A 24,276-nucleotide genomic window follows, 5' to 3' on the forward strand; every position below is an offset into this window, starting at 1 on the left:
CAATCCGAACATAAGCAAGATACAGTGATTATTATCGGCACCGATTGCTTGATGTCTTGAAATTGACTCGTGAATTTTGCTCCTAGTCACGAGTCAATCCACATTTCTGATACGCCGAGTCAAGTCAAGTCGAGTCATTTTAGCATAGTGACTCGAGTCAAGTCAAGTCATACGAAAAAAGGTGACTCGAGTCTGACTCGAGTCAAGTCATGACTCGAGTCATCCCAACACTGAATCACGGTACTACATGTACATTGTACACTGTACATTGCACAAGTACAATTGTACATTTGTACAATGTACATTGAAACCTATTTACTACGTGAGGATAATTTATTATGCAATCACGACCCTAGCTAATACATGTGACGCAATAAAGAGCAGTGGCCTTTGAAAATCCGACGTCTCTGCTATCAATAACGTGATAAATCATTGTTCATGTTCACGAATATTCGGTTATGTCATGGTCAATGTTCCCTCTAATTTTTTACGAGTCTGCGCAAACACGCCAACTCACTGCGCAGGCCCTTAGACTTCAGTGCGCAACCAAGCCCCCACAGGGTGATAAACAAAACTTCTAGGGGGCCTCGCCCCCCAGACCCCCCTCCGGTTGTGCGCTTTCTGCCGCTGCTTATCGTCCACCTACATTGTATGTCTGGTTAGTGGGTGTATCGTATGAACGCGCAAAGCGCGAAAAATGTATATAATTCATGATTGAATCGGTATATTGCTATCAGTTTTCATGCTCTCTCTGCTCACATAATCAGATTTAACGGTGGAGCTGATCAAATGAGGAGTGTTGGAAAAGGTAGGACCCCTAAATAATAATTAAACATCTTCGGGCGTACCCGTTGGTATAATGACTTCGTTACAGGATGCTATTTGGTGACGTCCATGCTGTCCACATTTGACCATCCGAAAATTCGTTTGCTATTTTGGCTTCTCGACATATTTTGTGAAGCAGACCAAATCTCATCTAATTTTATAGTTTTGTCTTCCGTTTTCACATGCTCCGAAAACCATTCCATGTTAAACGAATCGCACTTCTTTGATAATATAGCTTGGTCAGTGGATGAGAGACTACCTATTCGTTTTGCCATTAATAAAAGCGATCAGTGTAAACAGTGCTAAGCAGAATTAGCGAGTATTCACTCAACGTTGGCCACATACGCAAGCAGCTAGCCAAAACAATTGTAGCGACACAAATGGGCGCCTCGCCTGTAACCGCAAGTACTAGTATAGACGGCGAATCATAATTTTTTGCGACTATCTGTGACGTCACAATAAATCTGTGTACATGGTGACACTAAGTATAGACAGAGGATGTAGGTATCTACAGTCAGTCTATAGCAGAGGTCTCAAACTCAAATGTGCTCGCGGGCCAGTTTTCCCGTTTTGACGACGCCGCGGGCCGCAGCACTTAGGGGTATTCTATGTCTTTCCAAGTAGGCCTTATTTGGCGTGAATGAATTGTCCTATTGAAAGTGAGACGATCCAGCAGACTGACAGTGAACACACATCGTCAAAATGTGATTTACTCTTGTAGCAATTTAGGCCTGGCACGAAAAGAATCATCACATTTATAACTACTTGAATAGAATTGTTGTTGTACTTGGTATATAATAATTATAAGATATAGACACCATATGGGCGGACAAATGTATAATGCCATCATAAAAGCTATCGGGTTATAATTTTGCAGCTATTATGAATATTTTGCATTTAACTGATTGATAATAGAGACTGATCTGATATCAAAACATTTTTAGGTTGAGCATTGTAATTCCAATCCAGGATTCGGGTGTACTTCTGATAAGTAGGCTATTAATCTCATGGCCAAATATCTTCAAATATAGGAGCAGAAAAAAATAAAAATATAATATAAATATATTATTAAATGTGTTTTAGTGGTTGAAATGTCAGAACGCCTAACGGCCCATTGTTGTTAAAGGGGCACTGCGCTCTAAAAATGACGTGGTCTCAAATTGAAGGTGAAAACGAACAAAAATTTTTGGCCGCGGCCATTTCCTTCAGAACGTCACCGTAATGGAGCTGCAATTTATTGAAATTTCTACAAGACCAGCTGCTGCGGCTGCTTAACCTGTTACATGGCACGATATCTTCACCGTCGCACTTGCTCGACGCGATTAGGCAGTCACACAGATAAGGAATTTTAGATAGTTGTCAGCCGATGTTATGAAGGAAATGTGTCTAAGTTTCGTTCTCTGCGTGACTGCCTTATCGCGTCAAGCAAGTGCGACGATGAAGACATCGTGCCATGTAACGGGTTAAGAAGCCGCGGCAGCTGGTCTTGTAGAAATTTCAATAAATTGCAGCTCTATTACGGTGGCGTTCTGAAGGAAATGGCCGCGGCCAAAAATTTTTGTTCGTTTTTACCTTCAATTTGAGACCACATCATTCTTAGAGCGCAGTGCCCCTTTAAATCGTTGGGGCGTACCACTACGGTACTCGGTACCTTTGAGTGGCCTTAATAACATGGTTTAGCGACCAAAGATGTAACTACCAGATTGCCAATGGTTGCCATAACTACTTGCTTAGTTAGCGAAATACCAAGCTGCGACTTTCTGATCTATTACTATTTCCCTGATACGCGATTAGTTTGTTGCGTCCATGGTTCTAACAAATTCCCGGCATTCTGAATCACTCCGAGTCCACTATATAGTCATTTTCATTTTGCCATTGACTTAGCCCGAGTCTGAGTAATTGTAGGAAAGGTCGCGTCCGAGTCCAACTCACAAATTTCAGTCACGACTCGTCTAAGGGTCAGGTTTTGTCATCATGAATTGGAAATGTGGCGAAATAGTGAATCTTCCACTGCATGGTAGCGTTTGCAATTGATGTGATAGTGAAGTTTGATGAATAGTTTCAGACTTTCGGAGCAATTTAAGAGGGAATTTTGTTTTTATAACCTGAAAAGATATATGCGACACTTATATATTGTCAAATTATGAAAAATCTAAAATGTCGTCGCGGGCCGCACAAAATGCTCTGGCGGGACGCGAGTTTGAGACCTCTGGCCTGTAGTGACACCCTATAGATTACTGGAGAACGAACTTCAAATCAATGCATGCGAGATGCGATCGATGTGGGCCTGCCACGTTAAAAGACTGATGTGACGTCTTAAAACCGGCAATGCACTCTTTAACATCAAGACATACGGTCAGATATAATGATACGGATATTCAAGTCTGACTGAAGCAAGAACAATATCAGCGTATAACCTTATCGAGATAAAATCAAAATTTGTCCTGCTAAGAAGCTGATGTAATTCAACGCACTACACAATTGCACAATTGCAGCATTTCCCGACCAACTTTTGCACGGGGTTGGATTTTTTCAGCAATCGTGATGCTTGTACTTGCATATTCTGCATATTTTCCTATCTCACCATACGTGATCAGATTTGGCTGATGGAAGTGATGACTTCGAAAATTCACGGCATGTAATTGTGCAGTAAATCTTACGCAATGGTCATGGTCATGCCAGGCGGAGAAGACTATTCGTTAGTTTCTCCCAGATTAACTTCGAGCTAGCCAATTGTTATTCATAACTTTGTTCCCATTGTTATTTATAACTTTGTTAAACCATGTTATTTCACCATTCCAAGAAAAAGATTGCACTATTGAAATGATATCAGTATCGCTCACGCGTACGAGACCATACCAAAGAAAACTCTATTTCGTGAGGAGCACGCCATTGCAAATTATAATTTCCTCACAGAGCGCAAAATTTACCGGGCCGCACTTGTATCTCGGTTCCAGACTTCAGCAATGACACTATTTGCCATTGGTAATGTTCCCACTAATTTTTCGCGAGTCTGCGCGCTTGCGCGGTCCCTTAGACATCAGTGCGCAACGACTGAAAAAACAGTCATCACTTCGGATTTTTTGTGCGCAGCTTAGATTTTCTGTGCGCAGAGACCGTTTCAGCTCTGCGCATTTGCGCACGTGCGCAGCTTAGAGGGAACATTGGACTCATGGTCCTTGCACAAATGAAAAGTAATCGTTCTTTCACAAAGAAATCGATTAGATATGTGAATTAGTCGATTACGATTACTTCGGATTTTTTTCGAATGTAATCGATTGCGATTACGATTACTTGGAAATGCTGTAATCGTCGTAATCGATTACGATTACTAATCACGATTACCCCATGTCTGGTCCCGATGAGTGAGAGTTATCTGTTCTTGTTGAGGGACGGAAACCCTGTCAAGTACTCCGAATGTCTAACTAAGTGAGGAAATCCAACTGGTTACTGATAAGCGGCCGGGGTAACTGGTAATCTGTCCCATTAATCAGTACCCAAGAAGTAGCTCTTATAGTTATATATTTCATTCCTATTTTATAACAGATTGATCCGACAAACAGAGCAAATATGGCCATATGTCGAGCCATACGGATATTCGTAAATGCCACTGCTAGCTGACGAGATCGGTACAAATATTTGATCAACAAAACAAATGTAGTAGTAAGAATTGTGAATTACCATTCTAGGTTGAGCTCGCGGACACATGCCTCACTCACAGGTTGCAAAAGACGAATTAGGAATTAAGCTACGCCCCGTGACAGTTTTCAGCTGTGTTCTCAATACTAAAAATAAGGTCAATCTCTTTCCTGCAGTTCCTTATAACAAGATTTTTCCCCTCGCCTTAGCACAGAAAATAGGTGCTTTGTTCAGTAACGAAACTCCTGTTGCCGAAACATGTAGCCTGATGACAAGAAGCCAAGGATTACCAGCTCTAGGAGACCTAGCGTCGCATATTTTCTTTCATATGTAGCCTACTGTCTGATATAGAAGATATGTATTCAATTTTTTGTTTCACATGTCATACACAAATTAGAGTCTATACCATATGCAAAGTGTCTCAAACTCAAATGTGCTCGCTGGCCAATTCCTAGGTTTTGATGACGCTGCAGGCCGCAGCATCAATAATAGGGGTTGGCTATTCAATGTATTTCCAAAGCCTCATTTGAGGGGACCTTGTAGACTGGCATTTCACACACATATAGAAAATGTGCAGTGCTATCGTAATATACACGCCTGGCACGACAAAAATCACCTTTTTAAATATTTTATTAATATCGTTGTTGTTACTTGGTATAACTTGCCAAAATAATGAGGTACAGACACAAGACAAATGCATCACGAAATCGTAAAAGCTGTCGCGTTATTGCTTGTTTGATCTGTGCTATTCATGGTGTTTGTCGAGTACTATGGTCATTTACATTCTTCATTGTTATTCCGTAACTGCCGACTTAAAGCACGGCCCACTTCTAGGCTTTTGTAAGACACCGCTTACGCAGATGAGGTGGCGAAGAGGAAACTGTCGCGTTAAAATTTTGCATCTCACAGACGTTTGACAAGCCAGAATCATAGGTAGAATATTTTAGAATTTAACAAGGCCTTTGAGCAGTGTAGTCCAATCAAGGTTTCGGGCATAGGTCCCTCCTGATAAGTAAGCTATTGTCCCTATTCATCATGTCGTTGCAAAAGTCAATTTAAATCAGCGTAAGGGTTACCTCCAACCTTTGGACAGATCAATAACAGCATAAATATGAAACGAGTGTGACATAGTAAAGAAGTGTCTTATCGCGTACCAATCCATTGATGTTACAACTTTACAGCATACCACTTTGTTACTCGCCACCTTTAATTATCGATAATAACATGACTAGAGAAACCCAAGATGTAACTAACTATACATCAAGGAGGCAGCAGCAGAATGCCAATGGTTGCCATACCGACCTGCATAGATAGAGAAATCCGCTACGCTACGCAACACCCACAACGACCATTTGATATAGGCTATTACTACTCCTCGGAACAGTTTGTTGCATCCATGGATATAAAAACATTTCATTTTTACACCAAGTAAGCCCGAGTTCGAAGAATTCTACGAAATATCGCGCACAAGTCGAAATCACAATTTTCAGTCACGGATTTTCAACCGGTCATGTTTTATCACAGTGGTTCTCAAACTGTGGTACACGTACCACGACGACCTTTCCAGGTGGCACGCGAGGGGATCGGTGATTTTTATTGGATTCAGTGTACAATTTGATGTACTTTGCACTAAACCAGTGGTTCCCAACCGGGGAGGAATTCCCCCCTTGGGGGGAATTTTGCAATTTTTAGGGAGGAATTCCACTTTATAATTGTAACGGATTTCTCAAATTGTTCATGTCCGAACTGTCATGTAGTCAACCAGTTATATCCGAACGTATGCTCCTTATTGCTGTTTTTTGCTGAAAGTATGTTCAAATGCTATTTGAAATCTCTTTTTCACATACGAATTCCCCCTTGTTGTTTTTTAAACTAGTTCAGATGTGCTGCAGTTTGCAAGGAATTTTTTCAGGACAGCGACGGCCTCTCAATCATATATGTTCTAAGCGAGCAAATGTCTTGCCGAATCTATCACAACAAAGCCTCTAATGCAAGTATTTATCATATATTTTCAATTCAACATTTTCAGACAGTGACAGAATATTCCAACGTCATCGATTCAAGTCAAAGAGATCGCTAGCCTTGCTTTATTTTTAGTGAACAGCTACCCGACCGAAAAAAGACATGTTAAACTTGGTGCAATGTTGCTGAAACGGAATTGGTGTCCTAACTTTCGATGAGTTCCAGCAGGAAATTTGATCACTTGTATGTTATATATCAGGGCTGTAACCAAGTCACGAGGCTCCGAGTGACAAGTCAATCTCACTTTCATAGTTTTGACTCGAGTCACTTTCAATTCAACATTGAGTCAAGTCTGAGCCCAAGTCACCGAGCAGAGGGTCGAGAGTAGTATTATACACGGGGTTTATACCCCCTCCAATCAGCGTCGAGTATTTGATCACGTGACATCTGTTAGCCAATCAGAATGCAGAACAATGTGGGCGTGGTTCCAATACGAGAGAGGTTTTGGTTGTGCGAGAGATGGCATAGTTCCAGTCCAGTAACGCTGAGATATTTATTACGTCATTGCGTAAGTTGATTACCTATGATTGCGTATTGCACATATCCATGATCACGTCACATGCGATTACTTTAGTTATTACGAGAGTGGCTTTGCTTAGTTTCAGTAATGCTGAGATATGATTACGTCATGATTGCGTCTAGTTCCACTCCAATAACACTGAGAAATACGTTAATATGATTGTGTAGTTGAAGCATGTTCATGATTACGTCATATGTGTAGTTGATTACTTTAATAACGCTGAGATATGATTACGTTAATATTGCGTTGATTGCCTTTGCAGTTGAAGCAAGTGCAAGGTAATATATAACGTGTAATATTTATTACATGATTATTCGCTGTAGGCTGTAGATTGAATATGTCAAAGATTACTGCTAATGATATATACGTCATAATGGATCGAATTGACCTGATGAACTGGTATAGGTTTGCACGTGAAAAACTTGAGCTATCTGACAATGAAATTGCCGAATGTCAATACATGGATTGCTATAACTTAACTGAGCAACGATATCAAATGATACAGTTATGGATTCGTAAAAATGGTCGTTACGCTACGATGAACAAACTTGAAGAATTAGTTCACAGCTGTCAGATACCTTCGAATAGCAATTCAAATGCTCTGAAAGACATAACGTACTAAGAGGAGAATTGCGCGGACTAGTGAAGATGCTCTCAGAAGACTTCAATATCGGTTTATTCGTAATCATATGCTCATCTATGCGAAACTGTTATTGCTTTTACATCGCAAATCAAAAAAAGGATTCTGATATCAAGAAAGTGTGCCAAGATCTCAAAGAAGCTCTACGCCTTGTTCTGAACGATTAGTAAATGTGCTTGTTGGTTATTAATAAACTGCTCATGTGATTGTGTAAAATGTGTTATAAAAGTCACTCGACGGAAGTGAATAGACACGTCTGAACCTGTCTGTATTGCAGCATATTAGAGATAGATTGTGCAATAACCTCTACGGAGAGTACTAAACTTGAGTGACCTGCTTATAAGCACAAAGCTGCTCTACAGGGCTGAGCAATTAAATTACCTCATATGCTATCTTGATATAAGTCTATCAGCACTGAAAATCATCGAACACAACAATCATAATCACAGGAAGCTTTTATTTCCACTCACATAGCAATAAAACAATTGATATCGCATTGAGCGCGCTTCCGAGACAATTCAAAATTGCTGAGAATTGTTTGGCATCCATCTGCGATTGTCGTATTGCGTATTGCTATTTGGAAAGGCTCCATTAGCATTACCAGCATTCCGGAAACTTGCATTGGCATTCGACATGCCACCATTCGAATACCCAGCAAAGTTACCATAACCATTTGGAAATCCCGCTTTAGCGCGATCCATAGGCTGTATTTGACCATTCGGCGCAATGTAACGCGATGTTTCTTGTAAAATCCACCCAAGCGGTGAATTTTCTACGTCATCGACGACGTTCGACGGAGAATATAATATATATTCATCAGCGAGATTGATTTGCTGAAAGTATTCGATACCTTCTCGAGTGTAACACGCAACGAGCTTCCCATTATGAGTTAAACTTGCTTTGAATCGTTGAATTGCGCCATTCGTTGGAAACACACGTACTTGTCGAGCATCAATCAGCTGATCGTCTGCAGTTTCGATTCGAAGCTTCGATATGTTATTGAAAATGTAAATGTCTTTCCGAAGAGGTCCTTCTGGGAGTTGCGACTCGGCTCTAATTGCTATAGACATGATTCGATCTAAACAAAAAATACACACCTTAAAGATTCAACGAAAACTGCTATGCGGTATACGAATAAGCACGTTGCGAAAGAACTTAGAATCCTTTGCTAATTTCATGATCAGAGGACAGGAAGGATTGAGTCTAGCATGCTCGCTCCAGACATCTGTACAATTTGTCAAGTTATCAAACAATTGACCACAAATGTAGCACTTGACGTGATTGTTGAATCCTAAGTGGAATAGCCCACAAGTCGCGAGTTCAAATGCACTAACTCTGAAATTCTCTTTATGAGACTCGAATGATTGCAAGCGTCTATCGAAATTCATTTTATGAAAGACGGGTTGATTTAATAAATCACAAGGTTCATATAGTATTTCGCCCTCGGAATTCTTTATTGATTGATGCGTTCCACACGGCTTGATCTTTTCCATGTCTCTTGAATAGAACTGAAATTATGCACTAGCTTCTGTGGTTTTATAGACCTCGGCGTCTTCTCTGATTTTTTAAAAATTTAAAATGATTGAATGTCTCGCACATTGCGCAGCTGTTTCGCAACTGTCACAGATTCAAATTCAACGTTCACGCCGCAGCTGTTATTTTTAAATTTAAAATGATTATCTCGAACGTTGCGCAACTGTTTCGCAACAGCCGCAGATTCAAATTCTACACCGCAGCTGTTATTTTTTAAACTTAAATTATCTCGATCGTTGCGCAACTGTCAACTGCCGCAGTTTCATAGCCGCAGCTGTCAACGTTAATTTCAGAGGCGCAACCATGCGCGTTTATTGTGATCGCAAACAGTACTAGGTGTGGGATTCGAACCCACGTGAACACTTGCTCATTGGAACTTAAACCCAACGCCTTAACCACTCGGCCAACCCAGTGTTTATTCACGTTGTTTAGCCTCAGCTATGCGACTACTATTTAGAGATCGCAGTCATTTGCGTTTTTAATATTATAGAGTATTACGATTGAATCGCTACGAGTAACGCACTGTTGTCTAACTCATTGGGGAATTGATTTTAACGGCGCATTTAGAGCTACCAATGCTAAGTTCCACTACGTTCGAACAGCTGCGTTTTGTTATTGTCGAGTATCGCGCAGACGTCGTTAGGGAATAGATTTAGATACGCTCAGTATTTCGAATACGGCGTACTTTAGTTATTGAGTATTGAGAATGAATACTGAACAAGCCGTAAATGACGAGATGGAACAAGTCGCAGTAGATAACGAAAGTAGTACGACTCAAGTTGACGTGATTGACATCACCGGTGATGATAGCAGTGAAGCTAAATCAACCAGCGAAGGTTTTGATTGGCAAAACACTCAACCTTTTGTTAAAATTCGACGTACGGATGAGAATAGTCCTCCAATCAAAATTCGTCGTACGGAAGCGGCGCGTGCAGAGATACGCAAAATCATGAAAAATGGTCATTTTGGTGTAGCGCCTTCGAACAAGCGATCCACCCGAGAAGATACAGAAACAGCAATGTTAAGTGGGTTGTCTGATGATGATTCGCCAATGATATCGAATATTAGATCGTTAGCTAGTGATCAAAGTGCCTCGTCTGATTCAACAAATGTTAGTGCTCGTAGGCGCTCTGTGATTTCTGTTATTCGAGTGTTGCGCGAATCCAGTACGAGTGAAATTCTGGCAAGTGATTATATGAGAAGTCGAAAATTCAATAAAGTGATCGAGAAGTTAAGTCCCCAACCCACGATTCAAAATGCTGTGTTTTTGTATTCTGCGCTTGAAGAAAATATCACCGAAATTTGGTATGCCGGTCAAATGCGTAGTCTTAATTTCCTCAGGGCTGCGCTCGTTGTTTCTATCATTGAAGGTTATGTTCACCGCAGAGATATAGCCCCGAATTTTTGGTTTGAGGGTGATTGTCATTCTGGTAAAGAAATGCTGACTCATATGTTTTTGAGTAGTGATATAGCAAACTATGTATTGAGTACTTTGGAAAAGTTGGATGCATTCAGATATTACGATGCCGACAAATCTATTTGTATGTTTCCGAATTGCGCTAGTATTTTCATGAATAATGCTGCTCTCCAAGAGACTATTATGACAGTACAACGCACAGCTGTGAACTGCGATTATGGCTTGATTAAGCCTGCCTCTTTCTGGATGTTTTGTGATGTGAAAAATGGCTCTGAGATCATGACTGAAAAGTACCCACTATCATTTGGCGGAAAAACTGTTGTCGTAAAATTTGGAAATAAACTTTACGATCCGTCAGTAGAAGCATTGAATAGTCATGGTCGTGATACTGTTCTGTATTCGTTATTGAATCGTACTTCAGTAAAAACTCACAATAACGGCAATGAAGTAGAAACTGATATGCATGCAATGAGTTTCTATGCTAAATTTCGTGATATCAAACGTACTTACGAAGAATGTGAATGATTTTGATGCATGTTGATTTAGTACTAATATTTTGATGCATGTTGATACAGTGCTAATTCAATCTTTTTTGTTCGCAGCTCAGTATGGATAACTTCATTGACATAAGTGACTTGCTAGATATGAACGCATCTCATCAAAGTGTAACGATGCAGGCTCCGAGAAAAGACATGAACAAAATATATCAGAGTCAAAATGAAAGCCGAAAGCGCTCGCGTCAAGACAGTATGTCTTTGATCGAAGGTCTAGTTGACGACGATTTGAAGATGGAAGCTATGTGGAATCGACTTGTTTCGATGGAAGTATTTGACCAAGACTACTCGAAAAATTTTCTAAACATAATTAAAAACACCATGAAAGACATTGAAAAACTATCTAGTGACTCGAATGCTTGCATTGTTGAGATTCAGCGTCTTGAAAAAATTAAGTTTGTGTTTCTATACGGTGTAATTAAATGTAAACTGCGCTTGAAATATGGATTCAATTTCTAATATATGTACTGACTATTGTCTTGATATTTTTCAGATACTAGTATCTATGGCGCGGCGCAGGCGATATGGAGATCGTGGGTTTCTGGTCGACGAAACGCTGGGTTTCGAACAAGACGGCATTGAGGTGATTGAAAGACACTACGATTCCATCATCGATTCGACATGGACTTCAAGAAACAACTTACGAGAAATCATCAACATTCGAATGGTCGGAAGAGGTCCGCTCGAAATTCACGCGCGTATTGCAGACATTTACCCCAGAAGATATCGTCAGTTCAAGATGAATTTCGCGTATGGGTACTTATTATTCAACCGTGACACATCCAGATATAGTTATTATCATCCTCAGAGTTCTCAAGCGGTTTTTAATGTCCCGAAAACTATCATATCGCGCGAAGATTTCGATTCCGTTACGAATGAGATCGATTTGACGGCAGGTTTTGAATATGCCAATCGAGTGCGACCAGATACGAAATTCTACTGTGCTGATGTGTTGCATATTTCCATTTACATTTATGAAATGGATAGAGCTTTACTCGGTGGAAGTACTTCCATTTCCCCGGAGATGCAAGCATTAAGCAAATGTAGACATATCATGACTTTCCTGCGTAATCGTAAAGGCAAAGCATATGACGATTCTTTATGTATTTTTCGCTGCGTTTCATATAGCATGAAAAAAGCGCCAGATGAAAAACATGTTCGGCAATTAGCCGCGCAATTCACAGCCCGTTACGATATCTCGACTGAGAACGGAGTAGCTTTTGAAGACTTATCAAAAGTTGAGGATTGTTTTCAAGTTCAAATACTGCTTTATGAAAAACGTAATCAAGACACAGTCATGCTGCGTAATTCTCATGCTAATGGAATGACTATACCTATTCACATGCAAGATCATCACTGTTGCCTGATTATGGACCTAACATTGTACACGTCTACCTATATGTGCGACAAGTGTAAATTTTTCTTTACTAGAAAAGATCATTTGGTAGAGCATATGAAAACTATTGATTGTGAGCGTCCCCAAAAACAGCGACACGGTTTCGGTATTTATCGCCCTAAGATGACTGTGTTTGAGCGAATGGCCGAACAAGGAATTTTGGTTAGCCCTGAAAAACGATATTACCCCTTCAGAATCGCTTATGATTTTGAGAGTTTACTAGAAAAAGAAAATCTTCGAGCTGACACACCGAAAGTCGAAATTGTTAATAAGCATGTCGCGGTGTCGGTATCTCTCTCAGATAATGTTACGAATGAAACGCATACACTCATTTCCAAGGGTGATCCCAACGTTTTAATTAACGATATGGTGGCAAAACTGTATGAAATTCAAAACATCGCATCTTCGCATATGCGCCAGTTATTTGAAGAAGAATTGAAAGATTTTCGCATGTTAATAGAGCATCGCAATGCAATTGAACCAGGCAAAACTCGCTATTTAGATCGTTTGTATCGTCACTTCGAAATTTGGTTGGATCAAATACCTGTGATTGGATTCAACTCGGCTCGTTACGACTTGAATCTTTGTAAAAAATATTTGATTCCTATACTGCAAGAAGAAAGTGGATTTTTCGTTTTGAAACGAAACAGCGCATATCTGACCATCAGTACCAACAGATTGAAATTCCTTGACATTTCGCTGTTTCTGTCACCGGGTTATAGTTTGGACGCGTACTTGAAAATTTATGGAAATGGCGTGGACAAAAAATTCTATTTTCCATACGAGTACATGACTTGTATCGATAAATTGAATGACACGCAATTACCTCCACACGAGATGTTCTATAGCAGTCATCGAGGCACTAATATCACCGCGGCGCAATACCAAGAATGCGTAGATATGTGGAATCGTCTGCAAATGAAAACCATGCGAGACTTTCTAACTTTTTATAACGAAAGTGACGTGATTGGCTTTCTGGTTGCGTTAGGTAATAACGCTGCCTTTTATCAAAAGTTGGGTATTGACATGTTCAAATCTGCTATCAGTTTACCAAGCATAGCCAATCGACTCATGTTTGCGGAATGTTATGACATCGCGCTGTTCAGTAAAGCGAATGCTGATCTCCATCAAACTGTAGTGAACAATCTATTTGGCGGTTTGTCACAAATATCGACACGATTTGCAATGAAAGACGAAACGAAAATTCGTGAAATACAGTACGGCGACGCAGCGAAATACGTGAAAAAGATAATAGGATATGACGCAAATTCGCTCTACCTCGCATCCATCGATCAATGCATGCCGTGTGGATTTCCAATCAGGTGGTTGTATGACGAAACCAAACAAAAATTTCACAGAAAGCCAATTTACCCTGCGATGGCAGAACTCGAATGGCTTACTTATGAAAGTTATCAACGCGGTATTTCAATTCAACACGCCTGGAACGGCAAGCAAGCTAAACTTGGTTCGCGTCAGATTTCGGTTGATGGCTTTTCGCTTGAATATCAATTGATATTCCAATTTCATGGGTGTTTTTTTCATTTTTGCGATCGCTGCTATAAGGACGACGCAAACATTGAGCGACGTATTAAAACAGAAGAAATTACTGCCTATCTCGAAGAGTTGGGATACACGATAATATCAATACGCGAATGTGAATGGAATCGCATGAAACTCAACCCTGACATTGCGCAGTTTGTTTCGTCCCTACAAAGAAATGTAACAAAAGAATATTATCTCACTGCGAATCAACTATTAGATCGCGTATTTCATCAACAGTTCTTTGGTGCATTGGAAGTCGATGCGTACTGCCCCGATGAATTAAAAGCAAAATATGCAGAATTTCCGCCATTTTGTAAACATATCTCGGTAGATTTATGCGATGTCGGCGAACATATGCGCGAATATGCCCGTCAAAACAACGTGAAATTTCCAAAGAAGTTTTTGGGCTCTAGTTATTTCACTGAGAAACAACTAATTACAAGTGATTTGTTGGGTTGGTACATGGATCACGGTATGATTATTACACGCATATATCAAGCCGTGGAATACGAAGCCAAACGACCATTTCAAAAGTTTGTAAATTCTGTCGTAACGCAAAGGCGAAAGGGTGATGTAACCCCTAAAGACCCAGCACGTGAAATGGAGGCCTTGACCTTCAAGCTCTGTGGAAATTCCGCGTTCGGGTCCACTATACAGAACCCAATGAAGTACAGAAACCATACTTATGTAAAAAGTGATGAGTTGAAATCACACATTCAGAAAAAAAACTTTATTGACGCCGATGAACTTTCTGAAGATCTGATCGAGGTTAGCTCGTTACCAGATTCAATTGACGTCGATCAACCGATCATTGTAGGTCTATTCATCTTTAACTCCAGTAAATTGCGCATGCTTTCGTTTCTGTATGACTTTTTACATGAGTATTTAGAGGAATGCGACTTCAGTTATTTAGAGGGAGATACTGATAGCCAATATTTGAGTTTATCAGCTGATTCAATCTACTCCCTAATTAAACCTTCGCGAAGGAAAGAATTTTTTCAAGTTCATGATGAATGGCTCATACAGAGAGCTTGCGCGCTGCATCGAGCAGACTTTGAGCGTGATCCGATTGCTTTCAAAACCACCGAACCGTGCTGTATCGCTGCTTACAATTATGCTAAACGAATTCCTGGTCTGTTTAAAGTAGAATGGGAGGGTCACGGGTTTATTGGATTGAACTCGAAAACGTATTACTGCAAGGGTGAGACTGATAAATATTCATCCAAAGGTTTGAGTAAATCCGCCTCTAAGACCTTCAAGGATTTTGAAGGCGTGTTGCAAAACCGTTCCACTTGCGGAGGGATTAATTCTGGGTTTCGCTGTTTCAATGGTAATATTTTTACTTATAAGCAATATCGTTCTGCTTTGTCGTATGGTTACTATAAAAGAGTTGTTTTGCCGGATGGCATACATACTGTACCGCTTTCATTGTAATAAAATGAACCGTGCACGTGTTTTATACTCGCCTCTTCGTATGATAATTAGTGGAGCATCGTCCAGTGGAAAAACAGTTTTCGCCTATAGAATCATACAAAATGCCGACAAGCTCATCGTACCTCGACCGAGAAAGATCATGTGGTTATATAATAACTATCAACCGTTGTATGATAAGATGAAAGGAGTGGAATTTTACAAGGGTCTAGACAAGTTGAAAGATTTACAGAGAGCTAATAGTGAACATACGTTAATTGTGCTAGATGACATGATGACGCAAGCAAGTCAAGTGCGTGAACTGTTCACCAGATACAGTCATCACATGTCGCTCTCAGTGGTGTTTCTCTGTCAAAATCTATTTCACCGAGGAGCAGGCTTCCGTGACATTACGCTGTCTAGCAACTATATTGTCATCATGAAAAACCCTCGTGATTCTGCCCAGATTCGATATCTTTCACGTCAAATGTTTCCAGATAAACCAAATTTTCTCACGGAAGCTTACAAGAGAGCAACTCGTGAGCCTTATAGTTATATCATGGTCGATTTGACGCAGGAAACACCCGAACAGTATCGACTTCGCAGCAACATTTTTCCAAGCGAACGTATGACCGTGTATTCGGAATAAATAGCGCTGTACTCGAACATTCACTATCATTCGCAATGGCGAGGTCACGCGGTGTTTTGAAAAAAACTTTAAATAATCATCTTATCAAGTTGAAGCTGTTAAAGAGTGCTAAAAAGAAGGAGCGTAACGAGTTATTAACTCACAAAGCTTTTACTACCTGTGTGTGTGAGTGTCTCCGTAATCTTGTCTCGGGTAATATAGCTATTTCAAGTACGAGTAAGGCACGACTGAAGAAGCATAAAACTAACATTCGCAAAGTGCTGTGCTGTAAATCTCAAAAACAGAGGCAAAAAGTATTACAAAAGGGTGGCTTTTTATCCGGTGAATATATATGTGATTCGATTCAATTCATTATCTAACTTTAATGATTTATAGCGATCTTAAGTGCTGCAATTCCGATTATTGGAAGTCTGTTAGGTGGATTGACTAGACATGCGTGAATTATACTTCCCGCCTTTACAATCAAAAGACGCCTACGAAAAGAAATTCAATGAACATATCGCAAGCATTAGGGACTCTGATTTGACACGCATCGAAAAATTAGCACTATTTCAACACGGCATTAGACTATTGAGAAATCTACGTGCAAATAAGAAATTGATCAAGTCGTCGACCCGCGCACCCGCAGCGCCCGCTACCGATGAAACAATTGCCGCGTCGCATCCGCCCGGAGCGGCGCCCGCTATTAATAACACATTTGACGCGACACCTCCGCCCGCAACACCCGATATCTGGAGCAATTACGAAGCGGTAACTCCACCCCATACACCTAAAACTTCAAAGAAAAAAGTTAAAAAGAAGAAAGCCAATAAACCTCCAGTTAATTGGCAAAGCATTGATGGTCCGCGCAAACGAAAGCCGAATCAACGCTACACAGGAAAGTTATGGACATGACGCAAGACTATTTCGATCCCCGCAAACCAAACTCCTATAGAGGAGCTTATTTACAGAAAGACAAAGAATGGTTGAAATCAGAACAAAGTTATACCCTGCATTTTCCTATACGAAAAAAATTTACTCGCGAGAAGGTGGTGGTCTCTGGAATTGATAGTCAGTTTCAAAGCGATTTGATTGATGTGCAGTCTATTTCTAAACACAATCGTGGATTTAGATATCTGACTTTGGTTATTGATACGTTTTCAAAGTTTGTGTGGTTGATTCCAATTAAAGATAAAACTGGTCGCAGTATGATTTCTGCTTTCCGACAAGTGTTCAATGAGAGGCTGCCTTTAGTGTTGCAGACTGATAGAGGTACAGAATATACCAATCGAGCTTTTCAAAACTTTCTCAAGAAAAATAAAGTTCGTTACTTTTACACAAAAAGCGAATTGAAGTCGTCTCTCGCCGAGCGCTGTATTAGGACTTTCAAGGCAATCTTGTACCGCTATTTCACAAAGAATAACACCAGTAAATACATCGACGTGCTACAGGATTTCGTATATTCCTATAATCACACCAAACATACGTCGTTAGGTATGGCTCCTAGTCAAGTCAATTCACACAATCAAGAAGCTATTTGGCAAAAAATGTACGGGTTTCGACAAGCTACACTTCCCACACTGACGAAAGGAACAGCCGTACGCATTTCGAAAATTCGCGGGCTTTTTGAAAAGAGCAGTAGACCCAATTGGACAACTGAGATATTTTATATCATCGACGCAATGGCTGGTGACCCTCCGATGTATCGCTTGCGTGACTATAATCATGATGTCATCGACGGGAGGTTTTACAGAGAAGAACTACAGGTGGTGACCGAACCTACAGAGTGGCGTATTGAAAAGATTATAAAGAGACGTCAACGCGGCAAACAGCGTCAGTATTTAGTGAAATGGCTAGGATATGGACCAGAATTCAATTCCTGGGTCGATCAAAAAGATATCGTCAAACCGTAACTTTTATCAATTCATCGCTCAAGTCCTGGTTATATTGATCATAGTGATATTTTCACTCTACAATTTAACAATCGTTCAAGAAAACAAGGAGCTTTGGGTATCGTTATTATCGTCGTGTGTGGGTTATATGTTACCAGCTCCAAAAATACCTAAACTATGAGTTATGTGACGTTATTTTCCAATGCTTCTATGGACATGTTTCCTGGCAATACAACCGCAGAATATGTCAACGAAATGCAGACGGCAAGAAATGTAGAGAGAAATGAAGTCGCTCTGACGGAGATCAGTTTTCCAAGAGATTTTGAAAAACGCATCGAATCACAAGTTTCTTTCGGATTCCAAATTATGGGTATCGAACAAAGCTTTAGACGATTCCGCCTGAAAATTGGACAATATGACTCGCTCTACGCCATGTTAAAAACCATAGAAAGTATCAACCCCGATGTAGCAGTAAAATGTTTTCCTGAGAGCAATACCCTAACTGTGTCAATTCCACACGAAGACATCACAGATATCTTTTATCCAGGAGTGGATACGCAATGCAATATCGTGACTGCAGAGAACGATTATACAGCAACGTTGAAGAATATAGAAATTCCAGATGGCTACACTCTCGCGACTTTCGTGTTACCAAATACAGCAGCGCTATCCGCATATTCTTTCTCAAAGAAAAAAATACATTTCAATTTCGATATAACACCCTTACCGTCGATTGACTTTGTATACGTTCATTGCGATATTATTGAACCGCAAGAATCCAATGGTACATTACAGCGCCTATTGCGAGTGGTGAAAGTCGAGGGAGATAAGAAGGCGTTTTCCAAATACTACATAAAGCCTTTCTTTTTCCCTGTAAATATAAATAGATTGGAACGTATAAAAATATCTTTGTTGAATGATAAGGGTGAAAAAATTCCTTTTCGGAGTACACCGTCTAGTGCTGTACTGCAATTTCGAAAGCGTGCTATTGCGTTATGAAATACATTCACATTAGCAGTTCGGAATCGGATTTTGTACTTGACTTGGCGCGTCCAATCACTGGAAAATGGGAGTTGGGCCTTGCAGAATTTTCAGTTCGTAATCAGTTTCAAGCTACTTTACCCCATTTCAATGGATTGTTATGGGAATTTCAAGAGGAAAAATCTTCTGCTCTGTTGGCAGCGCAAAGCAATAATTATTTTTTCTATCCCAATGGGGATTATTATGATTTCAAAAGCTTGATCGATAGAATCAATCGTACCCAGACAAAGGTATGGATAAATCAGCTGTCAAGCTCCACGGCTATGCTAGTCATTCCACCTAGCGAAGCAGGTGCCTTTCCGAATTTCCGAAGAAATCCAAAGAGAATCAGAAATCCGGTTTACACATATGGAAATCTTAAAGAACAAAATTTACCGCAAGGAAAATATTTAACTTCGCAAATGTTCTTGAGAGATAGCATCGCACCCATAAGTAATTTATTGGTCTATACCGATCTCATTCGACCGCAAACAGTTGGTGATACGAATGCACCGCTATTGCGAAATATCCCTATCACAGCAGCTAACAATGAATACCAACATCACATTTTTGAGAAAATCTACTTTTTCCCTATGATTGCGGAATATGCCAATCGAATTCGAATTAGTATTAGAGACGATAAAGGTGCATCTATAAATCTGAATGGTTCTGTAGTTCATATCACACTTGCTTTACGTCACGATGAGAGCACATTACTGTTGTGATCGTGAAGCTTTTCAACACTATTATCGAAATCAAAGCGGAGGGGACATAAACTACTTTCGAGGTCGAGTGCAAAGAGGTCACGGTCTAGGTAATCTATTTCGCAGTTTGGGACGTAGTGTGGTACCCTTGATTTCCAAAGGAGCAAAAGCTCTGGGTAGACAACTACTTCACACTGGGGCTGAAGTCGCTTCTGATGTATTGGGAGGACAAAACATTGGAGAAAGCTTTAAAATCAGAGGAAAGCAAGCTGCTAGTCAAGCACTTGATAATTTCCTAGGGAAGAGAAAAGCACCTAAAAAGAAAAATACCAAACGAAAAAAACGTCGCCGGGATATTTTTGATTAAATACGAATAGCAAGCCTTCCTCTTTTCATTTACAAGTAGACCCGCGGAACATGACGGAGCTGATTCATAGCAAATCTGCTGAAGGTATTCATCCGTCCTTAGATCTTTTCCAGATACCACCTACTCAGACCAGTGTAGAGAAAAAACGTATCATTAAGATACCCCCTGTTTCGGACAATGAATCCGTCATCACTTTCAGATACGAGGGGTGTGGAGATTTCATAGATCTAAGCGAATCTTATTTTTTATTTCGTTTGAAACTGCTGAAAGGCGATGCGGATTTAGTTGCAAATGATGATATTGGCGTTGTCAATAACATTTTAGATTCAATGATTTCACAACTTCACATTAAAGTTGGAAATCACACGATCAAGCAGGATATAAAACTACAGGCGTATTCAGCCTACTTGAACTATCTGTTCGCCCCACAAGACGTACAAAAGTCAACGCTTTTGACACAGGGTTGGGTCAAAGATACCCCTGAGCAATTAGATGATAAGGCTATAGGCGATGCTGCAGCTAACAAAGGTCACAACGCGAGAAGTTTGCCTTTTGCAACCAGTAAAGTTGTTGAAATAAGAGGCCGAATCCATCACGGATTATGCTTACAAGACCGTTACATTCTGGATGAGGTACCCTTGGAGTTCGAACTCACTTTGAATCCGAAAAGTTTCTTTCTGTTTGGATTGAATACTAGCAATTTCAAAATTATTAAAAAAGAGCTGCAATTGTGTGGTGTGAAAGTAAGCGAAGATGTGAAATCCGCAATGATGGTCGATGCTCCAGCTAGATATCCGTTTATGGACATGAAGCTTCTGACAAGAACTTTCGCAGCTGACACCACTCAAATCGATATTGGTAATCTGTATTCGGGTACTCTACCGACTCGTTTAATCATCGGTATGGTAGCGACTAAGGCATTCCAGGGTGCGTTCGATAAAAATCCATACAACTTTATTCATAACAAAATGAAGCGTGTCGAATTGAAAGTCAATGGTTTCCTGATACCGGAAGGTGGATACGAACTTGATTTTGAAAACAATCACTATTCTGAAGCCTATCTCAATATGGTTCAAGGCATAGGAGCTCTCGAAAAACAGATCGGAGTCCTTACCCCGAAGGAATTCGCTAATGGATATACTCTTCTAGTATATAACTTGCGAGCTGATGATCTAGATGACTGTTTCGAACTGCAGAAAAGTGGTACACTTAGTCTGCGCATCACTTTTCCTGCTGATGGTGTCGCGAGCGAAACAACTCTGCTTTGTTTCATGGAATTTCAAAAAATACTGGAAATAAGCCAAGCTCGCACCGTTACTGTAATATGAACGGACTAGAAATAGATGAAATATTGTATAGTTACGATTCCACCAAACGACATTATCTAGGAAATTTTCCTATTGATCGACTTCCTCGGCGACCGAAACCTCCCTACTCATTAATCATTAATTATGACGAGGCCGACGAACCAGGAAGTCACTGGGTATGCATCTACGCTGATGAATATGGAACTCATTTTCATGACAGCTTCGGCATAACTCCGTTCAGAAACGAAATACCCTGTTTCCTAGAACCTGAAAAATATACCAGTTCGATCAAACCATTACAGCACAAACGTTCAGAGGCTTGCGGAGCGCACGCAATTTCATTCCTAAGCTGTCGCAGTGATGGTATGAGCACGTTGTCATATTTAGATCACTTCGGAAAAGATAAGAAACACAACGATAGTATAGTCTGGGACTTTGTTCAAAGATTAAAACGAAATGCGAGCAAATAGCTTCACTGTCATACAGTACTTTGGAGATGAGAAGATTCGACTGAAAATCAGAGAAAAAATCATTGTAATGAATCCTGAACGTATTCACAGACTTTCATCAGATAGCTTTCATATACGTATTTATCCGCATGACCGAGATATTACATTATTCATTGGAACTGATTGCTTGCCTGTACGCTTTCCTAACCATTGTATGTACATAGACGTGTTATCGAAACATAGAATTGCACAGCAAATCAGTGAAGAATTTGTTGTTTTTCGTAGACTAAAAATCTGGGAATCTCTGACTAGATCGCGTATATAAATGGAAGATGTCGATGATATCTTAGCTGTCGTGTTCATTGTACTGCTCACTATTTGTTGTATACTGGAATGGGTATCATGTTGCTGTCAAGAACGTGAACAAGCTAGTGAAGCATGACCATGGCAAGAATTTCTGTTGCTGCTCAGTTTGAGTCGAGTCGTAATTATGAGGAAATGATTGTATTACCTAACGTGAGATCAATTACCATTCCCTACACGTGTATACTTTTCCATTATGATAATAGAATTGTAGTGAAACCAATAGAAGATAGTGTTACATACCCAGCGCGTAATATCATTGTCTGTAAAGACGAACATTATCGTGTGCTTTATAAATCGTCCTTGGTCATTGATTTCAAGGGCAAGGCGATTGTTGTTGGTAATATAATCCTATTCCAAGCGTTTTGTGATGGTCGTTTCATAACTCAATAAATCACTGACTCGTGTTCGGTCGTGTTTGAGGCGCATTAGGTAGTAGCAAAATGCAGATTCGTCCGGGATTTGAACCCGGGACCTCTCGCTCCCAAAGCGAGCATCATACCCCTAGACCAACGAATCAGCGCACAAGTCAAGATGCATCAGATCAGTGCAACTTCGTCAATAAATCACTAACTCGCGCTATTTTTTCATATAACCAACAAAGACACATTATGGAGATTTTATTACAAAGGTGGGGCTCCACAATTAATATTTACAAGGCATAAACAAGTCACAAGCAAATGATAGTTTTAATAATTGTAATCACGCTGACAAATCGCAGTTGACTCTGGCATAGCGATTGGTATATTGCTGAGCGCGTTTAAAGTAGAGTTGTCTATCTTCCAGATAGAGATGTGCACTTTCCGCATTCATAGGATCATTTGGATTTGGTGCGCCAAGTAACGAAGATATTGATAGCAGCACAGTTGATGTAGTTAGCGCTGGTGACCATTGCTTCTGCAAAATATCCACGCATATAGTGCCTTTCACACTAATGTTCGGGTGAAATATATGAGTTTCAAATCTCATCTTCGGAGGTCGAAACGGATACTCTGTGGGATATTCTATTAATATTTTAAACACTCCTTTTTCGTATGGCGTTCCTTGGGGTCCTTCAATTGTTGCCCACCAACTAAATAGATTCGATTCGTCAATCGGTCCCGCTTTGATAGTAGAATCAGAACAATTCCGAAACTTTTCTCGCTCGAAACACAGTCTTTTCAAAGCACACATTCTGAGTGACAATCAAATTGAAATGATTGCGCCACCTTTGCGTCATTAGCACTTCAACGGAAAAAAGAGTGGAGAATACGGGAATTGAACCCGTGACCTTCTGCTTGCAAGACAGCTGCTCTACCGCTGAGCTAAATCCCCAAGCGGTAGTGACGGCTTAAATGTTAGTTTTGAGCAGTAGCATTAGCAAATTTATGAGATAGTTCTACTGTTGCTGTTGACTTGAAAACAACTCGATGTTCTTCTTTCGTTACTTCAGTATCGTATATCTTCATTGTTTTTCTTTCGTCTTGATCACATGCTAGCAGCTCTGTATAATTACATCCTTCACATTCTAGTATAGTGAAAGGATACGATATTTCCATTACATCCACACCAACCATCTTCATACATTTCGAATATACTATCCATGATACGGCCTTGGATCCAATAAACTTACAAGCATTTATTCGCACGGAGCCCATGATGTAAATATAACAAATAGTAACTGCGATCGAGCTTTTATAAGTGATACCACATGACAAAATGCCTCCATCCACCATTTTGTTCTATCCACTTTCGTTTTTTAGTAGCAATGTAATTCCCGAGTGTCTGTATGATAGCATCTATATCCCTGCCGTTATGCGCAGCCTCGTTATTGCGAGCAAGAATGCCGCCAAGCACATAAAGAGATACAATCTGACCCCAATTTTCTTGACTATCTCTGAATATTTCATCGGCTATCATCAGGAACATTCGCTCAATGGGTGAATGTTCTTTATATTTCTCATTGAATTCACTATAACGAAGGCGCTTGGAGACTGCGTTTAGGATAGTTCGATATCGCTCAAATATTTCAGTAACAACTCGTCGTAAGGTTTTCTCCACCTGCGTAT

General features: G+C 40.2%; 1 long non-coding RNA gene and 3 other non-coding genes across 4 annotated transcripts; all 4 read right to left on the reverse strand.

The window, feature by feature from the left end:
* Nucleotides 1-8,083: 8,083 nt before the first annotated feature.
* On the reverse strand, nt 8,084-18,952 carry LOC145448548 (uncharacterized). Its single transcript, XR_013917950.1, has 2 exons — nt 18,746-18,952; nt 8,084-8,724 (listed from the first exon to the last, which is right to left on the reverse strand). It is a non-coding gene; the product is annotated as an uncharacterized LOC145448548 (long non-coding RNA).
* Trnal-uaa (transfer RNA leucine (anticodon UAA)) lies at nt 9,510-9,592 on the reverse strand. The gene has a single exon. It is a non-coding gene; the product is annotated as a tRNA-Leu (tRNA).
* A 3,723-nt stretch (nt 18,953-22,675) lies between the features above and the next one.
* Trnap-ugg (transfer RNA proline (anticodon UGG)) lies at nt 22,676-22,747 on the reverse strand. Its single transcript has one exon. It is a non-coding gene; the product is annotated as a tRNA-Pro (tRNA).
* Nucleotides 22,748-23,470: 723 nt separating this feature from the next.
* Trnaa-ugc (transfer RNA alanine (anticodon UGC)) lies at nt 23,471-23,542 on the reverse strand. Its single transcript has one exon. It is a non-coding gene; the product is annotated as a tRNA-Ala (tRNA).
* Between the last annotated feature and the right edge of the window lie 734 nt (nt 23,543-24,276).

Source organism: Botryllus schlosseri, chromosome 10, assembly GCF_051294905.1.
Source record: "Botryllus schlosseri isolate E-star chromosome 10, Bs_hap1, whole genome shotgun sequence".
Lineage (NCBI taxonomy): Eukaryota > Metazoa > Chordata > Ascidiacea > Stolidobranchia > Styelidae > Botryllus > Botryllus schlosseri.